We start from the raw sequence: 14,277 nt of genomic DNA on the forward strand, positions 1-14,277 counted from the left end.
GTCGAAACATTTTTGCTAAGTTAAACACTATTTTCATGATCTTTTTTTGAAAGTGAGTGACAATCTTCAGAATGAGAATTTATAGATCTATGGATTAGTCATTTTTAATCGGGTTCTGGGTCCTTTGGCCGAATGACATTTGGCCCAAAACATGACGAAAAATTTATAAAATGTGTCGCTTTATGATAACATGACTAAAAGTCATAGAACCATGCCGCTGAGTCATAGAAATATGTCGCTGACTCATAGAATCATAAAACAGCGGCATGAAGCAATGCAACTAAACCAACGGGTGCGCGCTTTGTACTAAATGCAACCCATCAGCGTCGTCGGTCGCCCAGCGTCCATCGGTGGATACCTGAATAGGTCCACGCACAGTGGACTACGCGTCGCTGCGCTTACACCAAGTCCGTCGGTCGGTGGTAAAGTGTTACCTCGACCGCAAAGACGATCGATATTGTTTGTGTCGTGTACGGGAGCGAGCTCCACACCCATTCCAATTTGCTGTGTTTCGTGGTAATACAAAGTATTCTTTAAATAAAATAAAAAAAAAACTCCAACCTTATTAACTTTTCAGCAAACAGTAAGAGCTTTTGGTTTGCATGCAGAAACCCCAGAAAAGATATTTTTCTTCATTACCAATGACGGCACCTGATTCAAATAACTGATTTGAAGGTCAAAATTCCTTTCGCATCATATCCGGATTAAACACTGCCAAAAATTAATTGGAATTAAAAGTTAATTTAGTTTAACATTTGTAGCTAGTTTCCATTTGATGGAAAGGGGTTTCAATATTTTTGCCAACGGAACCAAAATCATAAATTAAAAGTACGAGTTCTATGAATAAGGCTTATGATTTCATAAATTTTCGTCATAATCCAGTGTACATGATTTCATGCCGCAAATTTATAATAATTAGTACCAAAAATAGAAAACGGCAAAACTCGTCATGAAATGATGCCGATTTTTTATGGTGTATATCCATAACATAAAAACACATTTATCGCCCAATCATGACGCATTTTGCCAGTTTCGGGTTCTGGATTTTTACCCGTGTATGTGCTGTTAAATGTATGATTGTATAATTACAGTAGTATAATGTATATGCTGCAGAGATTCCTCCGGTCATTTCTCTAAGAATTCCGGGATTTTCTCAGTGATCCATCCATTGCTTCCTTTCGCGATTCTTCCAAAGTTTTTTTTTTGTTCTTCTTGGCATAACGCCCCCACTGGTGACCATGTTGCTTGTGTCTATCGTATAGCAGACACAAAAATACTCCATGCCCTAGAAAGTTATTAAAAAAAGCTCCTGGACCGACTGGAAATCGAACTCATCTCCCTCAGCATTGTATTGCCTAATGCAACGTTGTCTCTCGAGATTCTTCTCTTGGGATTTCTTCAGGGTTTCCTCTCGGAATTTCTACAGCGATACCTAAAGCTTGAGTAATTCAACATCTGGACGCACTGTTCAATTTACTGCAGCGCCCCTGGTGTGGACTGTTCGGGCTCGTTTGGAAGTTAACCATCAATGTTAACTTCTTTTCCCGATCAGCCTAGATAGCTGTGTAGTGTCGGTAGCGGTTATCTCAATTGGCGCTAAGAATAACACTACGGATCGCCTGATCCAGTGGTAAGAGTTCACTAAGTAGGTGACCCCTAATTCATGGTGTTATGCGGCTTTATGCTTACCGTGCCAAGGAATGAATGGTTTGGGGGTCTAATAAAAATCTAACCACAAACGGAGCCTGTGGAGAATTAGGGCGTCCTCCACAGTATTCCGCCCTTACTGCGCTAACCGGAGCAATTGTGCAGTGGACTTTGCGTTTCTCCGAGATAATCAATTGCCCGTCTTAAATCTCAAATTTAAGGGCGGGATTATTCAACTGTTGTAAATTAGCTTACATTACTTCCTATATGGTTTCGCTTAATGCGTTTTCGCCATAGGCGTTTTTCAATTGACACCGATTTGGTTTGTCGTTGATGTTTCTTTTTTGTGTTATGATTGTGAAGAGTGTAATCCTGTCTAGTTTGGGTAGTGACTACGGCTAGGAAACTTCAGATTAATTTTCAGCGTAAAAAGCGTTTGTAGCCCAAGTGGCTCTACTTCAAAAAGTTATTTTCGTAGGGTATCTTCTGTATACTGCCGTAATTCTGCAAAGTGACGTAAGCGCCATTCAAAATTTCGATATTTTTTGGTATATTAGATATAATATCTAGTGTAAAATTAACACTGTGGTATGCTTGCTATATTAGAATGCAAGATCTAGTCGTAATCTATCATCTATGGAAAGACACTTAGAGGATGAGGAAGAGTTTTATGCATAATAACCAAAAATTGGGCCAAAACTCTCAATGTCGCTTACGTCACTTTGCAGAATTACGGCAGTATAGGTTACCTTGTGAACCCAGTTTTGCTTCTTTCATTATAAATGAAGTGTCGTGCCTCGAGCATGCTATATCTTAGAATAACGTTAACAGTATGTTTCAACCTTTCCTTATGGATGCCTTCAAACAAGCTCTTGTATTCAGCATCTTTTCGCTGATATTTGGCAGTATTGCTACAATGATTACATCATCAGAAGTAGCTCAAACATTAATTTGAGATGCCTCAGTTTGATGGATTACTTAGGTAGTACAGTTCATGGATAACTTAACATAGAAGTGCACCTAACCCAACTCTGCATGAGCAGAATTTGTCATGAGTTGACTGATTGGCATGTGTCAGATGAGGAGCCTCCATTTGACCTTTTTTGCATTTTTGAGTGTTCCTTCGCATACTTTGCGTATTCACCCAAGCAGCACACTTTGTTACAACTAAATCACGGTAATTTCTACGCGACAAATTCAAAAATCGATTTTAAAAGACTGCAACGTCGATTTCTACAGCTATGTCACCGAAAAAGCGCAGGAGGCGGAGCCTGTGCAACATATGCCGTTCGTCGCATAAGAGCTTAGATGGTAACCAATGTGTAATATAGTTTGTTTACAATAGAAAAATAAACTTTAAGTTACATTGCTTGTTTTGTCATAAACATGGCAATGGCGATTGGAAATAAGTATCTTTCTAGTAAAAAGGAAATGTGTTTCGTCGGGACACCGTCATAAAATTGACTGGCAATTGTATTTTTCTGGTGAAATTGTCAATTTTATTAGCGAAAAACACGTGCGCTTGCAAAATTCGACAATTTTAGCATAAACATTTGCACATCGCACTGATTCGTTGTACGATTTTTGAACGGGAAAAAGGGTACTAGGCTTGTTAGGCCAATTTATTTATCACTTCTGATAAGTTTTCTTTTCTATTCTGTTCGCTTAGAACTCCATAGTCATAATTGAAAGATATATTATGTCAGTTTTTTGTAACTGGTACAACTAATCGCCATTGTGAATATTGGGTAGAACCTACATTGCCAGTTGGATGTCTGAAGATATCAATATTCACATCAAACATTACTTCATACAGAATTCCCAACTAAAAGCTTGAAAGCATTTTTTTTATTTCACGGAATCGTCATACTTCAGTTCTCCTCATGATCCCTCCCCTTGGGTCGACGCATCTCTATTTGTTTTTTTTTGCGAAACTAGTTTATTCGATATACTCAATTTTTTTTCGTAAAATTCACCCAAAAATATAGGTAGTTCGGATTTTCCGTGAGCTTCTTTAAAATAATAAGTTCTAAACATCGTATTTGTTAAGTTTTAGCATACAAACATATCTAATTACTTAATACTTTCGACATGCAGTGTTGAACTGAACCTGTTAGTAACTGGTAAGTTGCACATTTGTGACCAAGTAATCGAACGTTTTTGCGCTTCTGATATGTGTTTACAATGTAACAACAAAAAGTTACACTGTCGTCATTTCGAAACGACTTTCGGTAACATGATACATGGTAACCAAACATTGACTTCGCAGCAACTGGTCTGGTCATTTGTTTTGGTTTTTGGTTTCAATGTAACAGGATGATGTCAAGAATGCAACTTTTTGAATTTGACAGTTCAAGAGCAGGTTTCACTAAAGCCACTGTGTGACAATAATGTAGCTTCTGCAAGATTAAGGTTGCATTGTGATGCCTGAGCAACCAGAATGTGTACTGCAAAAACAGAATTGTTACCATTAGTCTGAAAAGAAACGGCAATGCAATCTTTAATATTTTACTTATTGGTTGCGACCACATTTTATGGATAACTCGCTTCCATTGCTACTCCAAGAGAGTTTCATTGTGGTTTTGTTATTACAACGCCCTCCATTATGGTGTACCATAACTATTGCTTTGAAAGAAGCTTGTCCTTTGCGGTCTGTGCGGATCACAAGAGGTATTCCTAAATGGAACTCTGATCTGTTCAAGTTCATCGGATAAACCATTCTGTTGTATAGTTACGAATCTCTAGCTTCTGCCCGAGAATCATAGCTATATAATCGACATAGTGGGCCCTAAAAAGCTCTGCTTATTTCAAATCTCCAGGAGTAAATGGGGGTTTGTCCTATTTTTCTCCAAAGGGATTTGAGTATTTCAAACATGTTTTGAATTCTTGTAGTTTTCTATTGGGTATTTTCATGGCGTGAAATTCTTTGATAGTTTTATCCCGAAAGGGTACGTGCGTGGTACAAACAAGGAATGAGTTCCTGGTTACCTGGTTCTTTCTGAAATGCTTGAAACGCATTGTCGATTATCACATCTGTGATGTTCGTTTGGCTGACATGCCTATTCATGTGAACTCACATGCCTCCCAATTTGGGATGTGCACAGTGACTCTTTCACACAAAGTTGTATACGTTTTCAAGAAAGTACTCGCTCAAACGTAGTTTTTGCTTTGGTGATTTCTTGAATATTGAGGATGCTTTCGATGACGTGCCTCTCAATATCATATTGAAAGTTGCATGACGTCACAAGCTACCCCCAATTAGCTATAGGCTCTCTTTACGCTTATGCGTTTTACAGTGGTTCTTTTCAGGGCACTGATTACACCCGTTATGGTATGGGTTATGAGCTCTCGTTGCGCTTATGCGTTTATTCCCTCTTCTAGGGCACCCCTTCCCATTTCATCATCTTTCCCTTTCCTAATCCCATACCATCCCTTGTCCCATTCTCCCTCAAGTAAATAGGTGTGAAATAGGCTTATATGTATGGCGATGGCACAAATGTCCCAAATGGAGGATAACGTGCCTCTGGAGCCGGCCTTCTGATACCTGATACCTCCTAACGGAGTGGCGCTTAAGCCGCATGATTGCTTCCCGGATCGGCCAGTGTCAGCTACAAGTTCGTTTTGTTCTTCTTGGCATAACGCCCCTACTGGTACCCATTTTGCTTGTGTCTATCGTATAGCAGACACGAAAATATTCCATGCCCTAGAAAGTTAAGAAATTTTTCTTAACAAAAAGCTCCTGGACCGACTGGAAATCGAACTCATCTGCCTCAGCATAGTATTGCTTAATACGTTGTCTCTCGAGATTCTTCTCCTAGGATTTCTTCAGGGTTTCCTCTCGGAATTTCTACAGCGATACCTTAAGCTTGAGTAATTGATTATCTGGACGCACTGTTCAATTTACTGCAGCGCCCCTGGTGATCGGATCCGAAAAATTTTGACAGCAGTTTGTTTTGGAATGTTGCCTCCTTCGGTGCTGAAAATTTTGTCACGATTGGTATCGTTTCTTATAAGTTATACGTAATGGAAGCCGCGCATCGAAAGTTAATTTTGGACACACACTTCGAAAATCCGACGTGGTCAGGTTCAAAAATTGTACGTGAAAATGGACTATGGTCAGCTTCCCGGACAAAAATTTTATAAAGCCACAGGTCGGGGTGAGAATCTATGACAAAAGGTCGAAAGACATAAGGTCGAAGAACAAAAGTTCGAAGGACAAAAGGTTGAATGAACAAAAGGTCCAATGGGACAAAAGGTCGAACGGACAAAAGGTCGAATAGGACAAAAGATTAAATAGACAATAGACAAATTTGAAGACATGAAAAAGTGATCAAAAAGTGATAAAGTCGAGTCAAGGCTGTATTTCTTTTTTTGTCTGTATTAACGACATTTTTAGCCCTAGGCTAGTTCATCTCGGCGGCTGTATTTCTGAATTTTCTAAAATTATTCATATAGGTAGCTATGAAAAGTTTTTTTTGTATCTTTCAACTTGTATCTTTAAACTGAAATTGTCGATTAAATCTTTGCAATATTTTGTTGTGAGAACCTTGCTGCCTGGGTAATCACTTCCAGTAATTTTGTAGATATCTCTTGAGGGTTCCTACACCAAATCCTATGAGAAATCATAATGGATTTCGTGGTAGAATTGAAGGTTGGACCTAACTTCTGGTAGAATTTCCCAAGTAGCACACATGTTACAAAGAAGTGTGGACAGCGCAGGTTTTTGGTTGGACACAAGTCATTTTCAAGTTAGGTTGGCTTTGGGTTAGATTTACATAAATGTAACTCCTGTACAACCAAAACCTTGCGCTGTCGACACTTCTTTGTAACATGTGTGCTGCTTGATTTTTTTTTTCTCCCCTGTTGGGGAAATTAAGCCACTGCGTCCAATTTTCGAAGGTAGTTTCTCATCGTGGTTTTGGAATTTAATGCAAAACCAAAACCAAACCAAATCAAAACTCTGTTTGGATTTCTTCGAGATTCTTTTTTTGTGATTATAGTATGTTTCAAGAAATTTTTGATTGTTTTTTGAAGGTTAAACTTCACGACTCTTGAAATAGTTTCCGAATTTTTCTTAAAAATGTTTATAAAGAATTCCTTGCGGAAGGTTTTTTTGCGAAATATCTTGGGCAGGAAATGTTCCAGCTTACAGGATTTTCTGTGAAATATCTGTAAAAGTTTAAGCCGCTGTAGAAAAGATATTCGCAATTGAAATACTGGCGGAAGATTTGCACGAATATTCAGCAGGTTTAATTTCTAATTTAGCTCGTAGAGAAATTTTTGTTCTAAGTCTGATAAATTTCCTAAAAAATAATAGATTTTGTAAGCATATTTCGAGTAAAATCTAGCAGAACTAAATGGAACTTTTCCCAAAAAGAGATTAATTATTTGCTTGAACTTCATGAAAAAATTACAGAAAAACACATAAGAAAGTACTTTTGATTCTATTCTTAAATGGCCGGGGTTCTGCTAAACCGAAGTAAGCGCCAAAAACTTTATTCCGAGATAATTAAGCTTAAAGTTCAACCACTCACAAATAAACAACAGCTAAGATTATTTGAAACTTTTCCACACACATGTAACTTACAAGCCTTTATTAATCATCAGAGACGAAGAATACATGTAAATTATTTGAAATCATTGATATAATTACATTTAATTTTTCAGTACTTCGCACTCAGTTCACTCTGGCTGAACAAAAACATTGAAATATGGTTTATAGTTCAGTGTGGCTGACTGTGTTTCTTTGTTTCATAGAAAACCATACGAATTGTGAAAAAAAAACTCGATTTTTCATCGTCCATGAAGTTGAAATCGATATCACTCACAATTCTTTACATGAATCAGAGAGGACGCGTATATTATGGTAGCATGGAGGTCTCAAAATAGTTTGAAATATGAACGGCGGAAGCCCTCCCAGCTCAGCCCTTCCCACCTATGTTTTTTTTATAGGCGGTGCATGTGCAGGCACAGAGCAAGAGTGATTATGTAAAATGATGTCTTTGCATGTCCTGAGGTCCTGAGATGTGAAAATGGAGCAATTTGTGTACTTCAAATTTATACTGGTCGAAGAAAACCATGAAAATGATCTGCCAAAGTGAACCAAGACAAAAAAAAATTCGAAAATATTAAAGAGATTCGAATTTGGGTCCTTAAAGTGATAATCAAGCACGTTACCTCTAGGTCATTTTACTTAGCTGAAGGTCAGTCGTTAAGTCTGAATCAAGTTCTAAACATTCTTCTCTAGCATGGTTTTCGTGAAAACGCCATTTTTCGATCAGCCAAAGCGAACCAAGTGTTTGATTTTTTTCAAGCTTTATTATTCTTATAAGCCTTGTTGTTCAATGACGGCTTCTGTGTTAAATTATCAGTATGAGCTGTGTCGACATAACGCAGGTATTTAAAACCAGTTTATTTTTGTATTGTTGAGAATAAATAGATTCTAAAATGCAGTGGATTTGGTTCGGTCTGGCTGAATGTGATTTGGAAAAATGGCGATCAGCACCATCGAAACATAATTGTATCCTCCAACATCCGTATTTCTAATAACGTGCTCAATTCTCCCACAGATTGTTACTATGAGTCGGTTGGAAGTTAGAAATTTGACGGCGATGAGCATAACTTGAAATGTTCTTCATCTGGACCAAAACTGGAACATTTCGTTGATTCTATGGAATGGTTTACAGTTCACTCTGGCTGGATGCAATTTTATTTTTTGTATGTTCTGCCAAACAGAAATTTTGGATTTACTCCACGAAGAGCTGTCAGAATAACTGCATTTTTACATGGAAGGAGGATCATCAATTTCTTCATCCAATGGTAAAGAAAACTCAATTTTTCAAAAAATGGTCTTTGGTTCGGTTTAGCAGAACCCCGAGCAAATTATGTATGATACAAGGAATTTCTTCAAAAATGTCGACAGAAAGGAAAGGAAAATTCACTTGCTCTTTTTAAATGAAATTTAACAACTATTCTTGACAAGTTCTGCCTAAAATGAATGAGATTATTTCAATTTTTTCTTACCTTAGTTTAGGGAAAATGCAATATTCTCATAAGAATTGTTCAGATAATTGCAGTTGCTCGTTACATTTCTTTCGCGATTGTTCCTTTTTTTTCTTTTTCGCTATTCCGCGGATGGTTCGGCCGGTGCTACGCTATTTGATTTGCAGAAGAAATGTGAAGCATTGTGTCCTGACATTATCAAGCATACTGGATCCTAACAGCTATCACCTTTCAATTCCAGAGCTAAAGATGATTTGATTGATTGATTTAGCTATATTATAGAGACTTTCCAGGAGATGATTTGAGTGTTTAGTGTGAAATTCAGAAAAAATCGTACAGACAACTGGACTCTGGAGACACCATAATACCATTGCCGGAGTGGGAGTTGAACTATAGACCTGTAATTTCGCTAGGGAAATCTTTAAGAGTCATACCATTAATTTATACAATAATTTTACCAAGTATGTCATCACTAGAAGTTGCTTAACCCTCGAGCAATCACGCTGTTTTATTTTGTACAACACGTTGAAAAAATCTCGCTTTTTGCACTCAGCGTTAGCGTCGTGCTGGTGGGGGTGGCCAACCGCGCGAGTGCCGGGAGGTAAACTTGTTAGATGAGTTTCTTTTTCATGAGCAACGCGGCGAGCTCCTCTAAGAACTTGAGCATGAATTCCTTTCTTTAAGAATTCATGCATGCATTATCCGCCATTCTTCATCATTGCCCGTTTGTTGAGTAAAATGTTCGTCGATGATTTGAATGATGATTTTACAAAAGATTTCTGCCATAACTCTACGATTGATTTCATTCAGAAATACGAATAATTTTCAAATAGTTTTAACTCAAGCAGCTAACTACAGAGATTTTGCGAGAATGCCAAGAAATGTCAGCAAACTTCAACAGATTCATATTGTCAATTTCTTGATTTTGCTTTGGCTGACCAAGCCATGTGGGAAATTACACTGTTGAAAATGCTTTGACATCCATGTGCACGACAGAACATGTGCTCGATGAACAAATTGAGATTTGAAATTATGAAAAGAAATCCACGTACTCCGGTGAGACTCGAACTCACGACTCCCAATTCGCTAGACGGGCGCTTCTATTCCTTCAAGCTACGGAGTCACTCGACTATCTCCGTCGCCAGCAGGCCTAGAACTGAACTCGATTCCACAATCGCACATGGTTATCTTCTTTTCACAATCCAAACCCCCTTCGGATGGGATTAGATGAACATCTAACACATTGTCTGTTGTGCACATGTATGTCAAAGCGGGAGAGGAAGTTATTTTTAATTGTCGAGAGCTTCGGGCACTGCCTTCCAATCACTTATTGGTATGGCAATTAGTGTGCAGTCGGACTCTCGACGGGTCGGTCCTCGGCCGACCGAATACGGTAAGGGTGACCGTAGCACCTTACAAATGTCAATTTCTTGATTTTGCTTTGGCTGACCAAGCCATGTGGGAAATTACACTGTTGAAAATGTTTTGGGGGTTGGGGGTTTGGATTGTGAAAAGAAGATAACCATGTGCGATTGTGGAATCGAGTTCAGTTCTAGGCCTGCTGGCGACGGAGATAGTCGAGTGACTCCGTAGCTTGAAGGAATAGAAGCGCCCGTCTAGCGAATTGGGAGTCGTGAGTTCGAGTCTCACCGGAGTACGTGGATTTCTTTTCATAATTTCAAATCTCAATTTGTTCATCGAGCACATGTTCTGTCGTGCACATGGATGTCAAAGCATTTTCAACAGTGTAATTTCCCACATGGCTTGGTCAGCCAAAGCAAAATCAAGAAATTGACATTTGTAAGGTGCTACGGTCACCCTTACCGTATTCGGTCGGCCGAGGACCGACCCGTCGAGAGTCCGACTGCACACTAATTGCCATACCAATAAGTGATTGAAAGGCAGTGCCCGAAGCTCTCGACAATTAAAAATAACTTCCTCTCCCGCTTTGACATACATGTGCACAACAGACAATGTGTTAGATGTTCATCTAATCCCATCCGAAGGGGGTTTGGATTGTGAAAAGAAGATAACCATGTGCGATTGTGGAATCGAGTTCAGTTCTAGGCCTGCTGGCGACGGAGATAGTCGAGTGACTCCGTGGCTTGAAGGAATAGAAGCGCCCGTCTAGCGAATTGGGAGTCGTGAGTTCGAGTCTCACCGGAGTACGTGGATTTCTTTTCATAATTTCAAATCTCAATTTGTTCATCGAGCACATGTTCTGTCGTGCACATGAATGTCAAAGCATTTTCAACAGATTCATATTGTTCAATCATGGCTAACGGATATTTTAAAACGATTTTTATCTGATTAGTTTGAGATTAAAAAATATTATAAATACATATAGAGATCTAATAGACCTACTATTTCAGCTTTTTGAACTTTCCATATTTGAAAAAAAGGAGTTTTTGTTGAATTTTACAAATTGTTGATAAGAATCTCTCGACTAACGGCCCACAGTCCATTTATTAAATTAAATTGTAGCCTGCATATACAGCTATTCTTCTCGGAGTTCCCCGGAGATCCTTCCATGAGTTTGGTAGGTGATTCCTACTGGGATTCCAATATTTTTTTTTTGAGAAATCTCATGATATCCTTCTAGGAAACCTTTAGGGGTATGTGTAGTTTATAGGACTGTTCTATTCTATATAATGTCTTATAATTCCTTCAGAAGATCGTACTGGGATTCCTCCAAAATTATTAACTTTTGGTCTTGGATTCTTCAAAGATCTCCTTCTGGCATTCTTCCAGGAAATCCTTTTGTGATTTCAGGTATTTTTTCCTGAAGTTCTCATTTTCATTTTCATTTTCATTTTGCAGCATTTGGTGGCGCAATGAGAGCGCAAGTCAGTCCAAAGCCGATGATAAGGAGGGGTTATGGCTGAATAGTCTTTGCTGACCACATAAACGCCATGGGATAGGAAAAGAGTATTTTGGTGTGGGATTAGGGTGTTGCTATCAATGCTATTCAGATGCAAAATAATTTTAAGGCTCAATAGTGAATCGCATACCTTCCAAAACCAAAAAACAATAATCCACAAAATATCAAGCAAGTCAAAGAAAGAAAAAGCGATTGCTTATTTAGTCAATTATAACAAACGGAAACTTCTACTCTCTCCGACTCGCCAGTCGCTCCGGAAAAAATGTCCCTTCAGTTCTAGAAAATATATTATCCCCAATTAAGCCTTTAATCGAATTGTCCGCGTGGTCTTGTAGTACCCCTGCTAGGTAAGAACCAGTCATTGCCATACATATTAAATGCTAGACATGACCCCATGGATAGCATTTGCATATGTAAAAGCTTTGCTGATGTGACTTTCTTATTAGGCAATTCTCTCATCACACGTTTGTCTTCAAAACTTTGTCAAGCTTAGAAAATTGGAGTTAATAAACAATACATTACAATGTTCGAATTCCCATAGAATGAGATCATTCATTCGCACTACAACACCATAGGAGATAATATCACATTGGCTGATTACAGTACAAATGCGAAAAATCTCCCTTTTCCCCCTATCCGCAACCCGGGGACGCGCCCTGTTGGATTTCGAAAGCCTCGGAGAGTATTACAAACCTTCAATGGCATTCCCATACACTAACCCACATTGCCCATTCAGGGGTCTGACCGGGCCTATTACCCTCCCTCAGTTTGTAATATTCTCACCAACTTGGAATTATATTTTCCCGGCACATAAATGACTTCGACAAATGTTCGATATACTATACTATCGACTACATGCCTGAAATCAAAGCTTCCTGGAAGATATAATCCAAGCCCAGTGTGGTATTTTTTCCTGAAGTTCTAGGATGGAATTCATACATAACTTCATTTTTAAATTCCACCAAAAGTTTCTGCTGGATTCTCTTCAGAATCTTCGTTGTAATCTCTTCAGGATTCCCTACTGGGATTCCTTCAGGAGTTCCTGCTGGGAATCCTTAGTGAGTTCCTTCTGGGGATCCTCAAGAAGTTCATTGTGGGCCCCCTCTAAGTGTCCCTTGTGTAGTTTCTTTTGGGAATCATTCAATAGTTTTTTTTTTGTAATAGTCTTCTAGCATTTTTTTTATTCTGCTGGCCACTACACCGATCCCAAGCTACTCCTACGGCAGAAGCAGGCTCCATGGTAGTGCAGGAGCAGCCGTGTGGGCCAAATCGATGATGAATCTACACTGCCGTTATAAGCATAGTTGTCCCATGTTACTTTTTGACGATTTTGACTTTTTTGCACCAGGCGCTCTATTTATACATATATTTTCATATAACATCAAAAAATAACATACTTTGTTCGAAGACTCAACGAAAAGCATGTCAAGTCAAATTGTCCCACCGTTGAATTTCTACGCATGTCTGTCCCACAACTGAAATTCTACGCATAACAGTCCCACTATAAAATTTCGACGTAAAACCGATACATTTAGCATTTTTAGTAACTTACTTCACCAAATAGCATGGCTATTTCAATACTGTATGATATAAACTCTTCTTTAATGTTGGCATTACGCTCCAGCTGGAACGAATCTTGTTTTCCAGTTAAACAAAAACTGTTATTTCTTCGCAACTTGCAGTTTCAATCTACATTCAAATATTGCTGCAATGCGCGTTGAGCTCATAAACCAAACATAAACATTTTATCTTAATTAAGAGGCTCAAATGTCGTGAAGCATGACGAAGCCGATCCAATATAATGACAAAGAGGTGGCTGGATATGTATATGTGGTATATATACTGGTATATGTGAAAATTTTCTGAATTTAAGCAAGCTTGAAATATTGTTGGTAAATGAGTTGATGAGTTTCACTTTATTATTTCAATATTTTATCCCAATAATTTTATTGAATTAGTGTGTCTGTAAGTTAGTGGCTTAGTTGTCGCCTATTTAGAAAATAAAAAGAACACTTTTGGGTTAAACCCTTGGTTAAACCCAAATCGAAGGCGAACTGCCGGAGGGACTGAACAAGCAATCAAGATATCAATTGATGAGAGATCAACCGAGTAAGTGAATTGAAAAGTAAGTGAGTGACTTGGTGAGCGAGATTTTGTAAGTGTGTGGGTTGATGAGTAAATAAGTAAGATGATAAGCGAGTGATTTGATAAGTGAGTTGGTTTATTAATGGGTTGATGGGTAAGTGAGTGACTGTTTTGAATGAATGTGTTAATGAGTTATTGAGTAACTTGATAAACAAGTGACCTAGACGCTCAGAGACTTGATGAGTAAGTGAATTCTTGTGTAAACTGTTCTTAGTAAGTTGTGTCGTAGGTAAGCGGCTTTCTGTGTATATGTAAAAGAAATAATAGAGACCAAAAGCATTATACTCTTATTATTGTATTTGTATTAAAAGTGAACATAGTACCGTAACTGCTTGTTTTCAAATAGGATGAATACAGAACCGTGCCATTACCAACGGCATTCTGACCCTTCATATTCAAATAAAGATACATGAAGCATGAAGCCTCTAATGGCAAATCACTCCCAATCTTTGCTGGGGTCCCTATTCATATAACCCATATAAGCAGAGGAAGGCATGGTGCAGACTGTTTTGAAAACTAAAGCTGTTGTATTTCTAAACATTTTATTTCAATGATATGTACACTCCCGTTCAAAAGTTTGGGGTCATCCCCTCAAAAACATG

The sequence above is a fragment of the Aedes albopictus genome, chromosome 3 (assembly GCF_035046485.1).
Source record: "Aedes albopictus strain Foshan chromosome 3, AalbF5, whole genome shotgun sequence".
NCBI classification, from domain to species: Eukaryota; Metazoa; Arthropoda; class Insecta; order Diptera; family Culicidae; genus Aedes; species Aedes albopictus.